Source organism: Pseudophryne corroboree, chromosome 10 (genome assembly GCF_028390025.1).
Source record: "Pseudophryne corroboree isolate aPseCor3 chromosome 10, aPseCor3.hap2, whole genome shotgun sequence".
In the NCBI taxonomy this organism is placed as follows: domain Eukaryota; kingdom Metazoa; phylum Chordata; class Amphibia; order Anura; family Myobatrachidae; genus Pseudophryne; species Pseudophryne corroboree.
In genome coordinates this window covers 366,659,365-366,665,046 of record NC_086453.1, presented here as the reverse complement: position 1 = coordinate 366,665,046, position 5,682 = coordinate 366,659,365, and the positions used below count along the sequence as shown (strand labels likewise).

At 44.5% G+C, this 5,682-nt stretch overlaps 1 pseudogene; it reads left to right on the top strand.

The window, feature by feature from the left end:
• Window positions 1-5,081: 5,081 nt before the first annotated feature.
• Window positions 5,082-5,200, top strand: LOC134968144 (5S ribosomal RNA; annotated as a pseudogene).
• The last annotated feature ends 482 nt before the right edge of the window (window positions 5,201-5,682 follow it).

The following is a 5,682-nucleotide window of genomic DNA, read 5'->3' as shown; positions in this document are numbered from 1 at the left end:
GCGTATTGAAACAAATGTGCAGGAGTATAGCGACAGTTTACCGGTTGGTAACATATCGCACAGATAGGTCCCTTTAAAAAATAGTCACTTCATTGGGTCTGCGTACAGTAAACAGTTTACCTGCAATGTGTTCGTCTTGCCATGCCTGAGGGGTCTTCGAGCTGTGCCATACCTGAGGGGTCTTTGAGCTGCGCCATGCCTGAGGGGTCTTTGAGCTTTGCTGTGCCTGAGGTGTCTTTGAGCTCTGCCATGCCTGAGGGGTCTTTAAACTGTGCCATGCCTGAGGTTTCTCTAAGCTCTGCTGTGCCTGAGTGGTCTCTGAGCACTGCCGTGCCTGAGGGGTCTCTGAGCTCTGCTGTGCCTGAGGGGTCTCTGAGGTCTGCCAAGCCTGAGGGGTCTCTTAGCCTTGCCGTGCCAGAGTTTCAGCCGATGTCCGCCTTTGTCTGATATTGCATCGGCTTTTGAGGATCCTTTTCGTAATAACCAGTGTGTATTTTTTGATGGAGATATATCCCAGTTTAAGTAATTTGTCCTCCATCATCTGGATTCAATTGATACTACCCACACAGACACTACCAACTCAGATATTATTGCCAGTTTGTTGATGGGTTTCAAAGGAGAGGCCTTGATGTGGGCACGTTTTTGCTGGACTCTAAAGACTACACTTTGCAGGATTTGTCCGCTTTCTACAAGGCAGTAGTTAGGAGGTTCAGTCCATCAGATGTCCTGGCTATACGGGGTGATTTTTTCTTTTCTGCAGAGTGTTTTAAGACCTCACTATGGGGGGTCATTCCGAGTTGATTGTAGCTGTGCAAAATTTTGCACAGCTACGATCAACTTTCCTTACAAGTCGGGGGACGCCCAGCACGGGGCTAGTCCACCCCGCAAGTCAGTCCGGCCCCCCTCGCAGAAGTACAAAGGCATCGCACAGTGGCTGTGCAATGCCTTTGCACTTCAGGAGTAACTCCCTGCCAGCGCAGCTATAGCGAGCTGGCCAGGAGCTACTCCTCGCTCCCTGGCCCGCAGCAGCTGCATATGACAGCATGCAGCCGATGCGGCCCGCCCCCGTTTGGTCCGGCCACACCTGCATTGGCCGGACCGTGCCTATGAAGCGGTGGCCACACGCCGCCGTTACGCCCCCTCCAGCATATTGATCGCCTCTTCCTGTCAATCAGGCAGAGGCTATCGCTGCCGTGCTACGGTCATCGGTGTCCCGCATGCACAGGCGCATAAAGGCGCCAGCGCATGCGCAGCAGGGTCCCGTTTGCTCTGCTGCGTGAAAATGCAGCGAGCGAACGGGTCAGAATGACCCCCTATGTTCCTTCTCTAATGGAAAAGTTAAAAGGAAAAAGAAAAGATAATCCTTAAGGCGTCTGAAATCCGCCTTCCAAAAGGGGGGCATTATGTTATATTTTCTGTCTGTTATTTTGCTTTGTTCCCCAGCATTATGTTCCCCTAGGGGTCATCAGGGACCTTATTTGTGTGCCGCAGTTCTGGATTCTGCCTAAGACACTGCAGTCCTGTCTTGTGGTCAGGTATCAGGTATTCTGATTTAATTACCAGCATGGAAAACACCTGGTTCCTGGCCTATTTAATCCCCCTGGGCCCAGCATTCAGTTCTGCTTCATTAATGTTGTCTGCCCGATATCTGGATGCCTGTGTTAGTCCTGTGGATACCATTTTCATGTTTCCAGTCTCGTTCTTGTATTTTGTGATTCTTTTGGACTCCAGTATCAGCCACATGTCTGCTACTCTTAAATAACTTCTTCACCAGTTCAGGTTATCCCTCTGTTATTATTTCTGGTCATTTGTTTGCTATTCATTCACTTCAGGACTCCTGTTTATCAGTATGTGTCATCCCTGCACTTACAAGATTGCTTGCATTCTGCTGTAATTCTGGACTTTAGTTTGATTATAATTCATACCAGTTACCTGATCTATCAGTGATTCATTTACATTTTCAGCATCTGTATTTCAGGTATCCCTGCTCCTGTGACCATCTTTGTCAAACATTATTTCATATCACTGGTTTATCTGCACATCCCTGTTTCTTGTGATTACCTGTAATAAACTTAATTTTGTGTTCACCACCATCACCAGTCAATTATGGTTTCTTTGTTACCCAGGGGAGTTCATAACAGAGTGGTGAGCTGGTGTCAGGGCACCGGCCAGCATAGGGAGAGCTGCACAGCTTGTCCCAGACAGGTAGGTGTGAGGCAGCGATTTCTGGGCTGACCCACATTTATTCAGGTAGAGAATGGACCCCAGGCATGGAGAGAGGGGGAGGCAGACTGACCAGCAGTGTGGCCATAGGGTCAGGTGACAGGCTTCTTAATAGCAGCCTCAGCAGGGACTTCCACACCAATGGGCCTTCTGCGGTGGGCATGCCGGTGTACTTGAGGCCATGGATTCAGGCATGAAGGTAGGCCGCAACCTGTAAAGGCACAGTAGGTGGCCTCCCGTCTCTGTAACCAGACCTCTGGTATCCCAGGCAGCAGGGGTGCTCGAGGGGACTCCGGAAAGCAGGGTAAGGAGGGTTTAAAGGCACTGGAGTGGGTGCATAAATGGGAGCTCGGCAGAGGCGGATTGGCCATAGGGTTAACAGGGAAGATTCCCGGTGAGCCGACGCACCCGTGGACATGTGTTCCTTTTTATAGACATAATGAATAAGATGCTAAATAATTTGCATATATGAAAATTACTTTGCCACTTAGCCTGTGATTGCAGATGATCTAGTGTATGCTTTGTCTGCCTGCTTGGCTGACAAATAAGATAAGAGTGAATAGTGATTGGGATACGGTTGGTGTAATAAGCAAGAAAATATATATTTCTAAACAATGATATAGTTTCCTAAATTCTGAAGGTGTATCATGTAATGTGCTCATAATATTTAATTTTATTTCTTTTTAACTTCCACCTTGATGCTGGACATGCCCACTATCTGGAAAGTCTTGGGGGGAGGGTGCTGCTGCCATGGCCCATTGCTAGACCTTCCACCTCTGGTGCTGCCCATGTGGGGCCACTAGTTCAAATTTTTCCAGGGCCGCTTTTTGTTCCCAATCCGCCCCTGGAGCTCGGCCACCATGCGACCGGCTCCTTCTCCTCCTAGGCCACACTCCCTACTTTCCTTTTTCATCTTCCTTCACTTTTTCCCTTTTTCTTTTTGGATTCCCCACCTGCTTCCACTCTTTTTTACATTTATATCCCGGTTGGCATAAAACTATTATTAGCATTCTATTTTACAAGAGAGGGAGGGAATACCGCACAGGATATGGTAAGTATAAGCAAATGATATTATAAAACCAAAGTCAAATGATTACAAGAAAACAATGTTTTCTAATTATAATATTACTTGGTGGTGCACCCTGAGTCAGTATAAGAACATAGGAAAGTGTAGAGAAAAGAATTCTATAGGATCAATTAAATGTTATTAAAACGGTCTCAGTATCAGCTGATAACAGCTATATTACCCAGCCTTAATGAGATAATTCACAGCTGGAAATTAGGCCACTAATTAATCCTTTTAATGTACCAGGACTTCTCATAATTAGGTGATACCATCCGTGAATTGTGTCCACAAACCTATTTTTTCAACAAACAGCATCCTTCACGCTTTTTAGGATTTATTTGTGCTTTTACATTTGCACGGTCAAAGCAATCACCTGCAATTACCTACATTTAATTTAGTTTGCATTTCTTCGATCATTATCTACAATTTATATATCAAAGTGTCTAAGCTCATTACTTTGGTTGTGTTTTATAATGCCCCCTTTTTTCCATTTTATTTTGTTCACATGTATAATGGAGTCTCCTGGCAATCAACAATTGATCCAGTACTATTGCAATCTGTCCGGACGACACAAGTCACATGATCCTAGCAGCTAAATTAATGGATAAACACATGTCCGCCTGATTGGATGATCCAGATTAACCTGCTTTTAAAAGCACCGCTGGGTTCCAGCCCTCACCAGGAATTGATCAAGCCCGGTGGACGGGTGAAACGCGTTTTCCGACATCACCCCCCTTTTTTTCATCTGTCTGACTGCAGCAACGGAGGTTCATCAGCACCTGTATGCGCTTAGCACCTCCTCTGACTTTCCCGTCCCCGTCGAAGCAGTGGACGGCTTCCCGCACCCGCCAGCATCACCGTCAGGCCGGCGGCGCCCGGCGCGTCCCCTCCCTCACCAATCGAGCCATCAGGGGCTCCACCAAGCCAGTGGCACCTGCAGTGGACGGCTTCCCGCACTCGCCAGCATCACCGTCAGGCCGGCGGCGCCCGGCGCGTCCCCTCTCTCATCAATCGAGCCATCAGGGGCTATACCAAGCCAGGGGCACTCGCAATAACGAGATGGCTTAATACCGAGTGCGGTAATATCAGCTCCTTTTTCTCTTTTTCACCTTATATCTTTTTATTACAAAATGCATATCAGCAGCTAATGGCCCGCCATCACTATACATTTTATTAGTATTAATTTATGTTTGAAAAAGGTCACACTTGCGGTGTGCAGATTATTAGCTGGTTTTGTTCCAGCATTCTCAACTACATTAATATCTATATTCTATATTACGATTTACTGTACATGTATTATGATATTGGGAATTACTCAATCTAAACCCCAAGTCAGGACATACCATTGTAATTTTGCTACAGTCTTTGTGTTATCCATTTTTGTTTCCTTCAATATCAACATCCTGCAGTTGGATACTTTAATATAGTAGGGTGATTATTTTGTTATCCCTTTTCATTCTTTCATTTCTTTGTTTCTTCATCTCAGACATTTTTTTGTCTTGTTAATTTCTGATTACGATATCATTAGAATCCAGCCATTTACAATAATTGATGCTACTATTTATTCCAATACTGTCCAAATTACAATACTGTCAAAATTACAAGTACTGTTCTCTCATTTCCTTCTTTTCTGTACTTCGTGGACTCTCACCATTGATTCAGGGCCACGTCCCTGTCTAACATTGGCAGCAGATCCATCTGGTTCCCTCCATCTCTGATATCTATCTTAATAACTATGTAATTTCGTGAACTCTCATCAGTGATTCCAGAGCTTCCAATTATTCTTCATTTCCTCTACTATCATACCACACTGGAAACGCCCGAAGCCGTCTGATCTCGGAAGCTAATCAGTGTTGGGCTGGGTCAGTACTCAAGTGGGTGACCATTGAGGAATACTCAGTTTAGTAGAGCTTATTGGTTTAGCCCATACAGTGTCTAACACTGACAGAAGATTCACACTGCCATCTTATTTTCCACCCTTATACTATTCATAAGTATAACCAGCGTCCAGACTGCTTTATTTGTATTAATTATACTCTTACAAGGAACATATTACAGTGTTGTGTTTATCAGTAGAACGTACCGTCCTAAAATTCAAACTATATTGTTCATAAACACTCAGAATTTCTTCCGTCAGCCAGAATTTAGCTTCTATCCTGTATCAGCACTCTGTGCTATTTGAATGTATTATCGTTTTGACTATTATTTTCTTTATGAACCACTTATTATCTTAATTTTTTTGAATCATTAAAATTTGAATTTTAATCTATTTAGACTAATTTCTATATTCATTTCAAGTTAAAGAGTGCGCCCACAAAAGAGTCTTCTTTTCTCTACACTTTCCTAGTATTCTATTTTCACTGTTCAAACTTCAATTATTTTTCAAACAAATA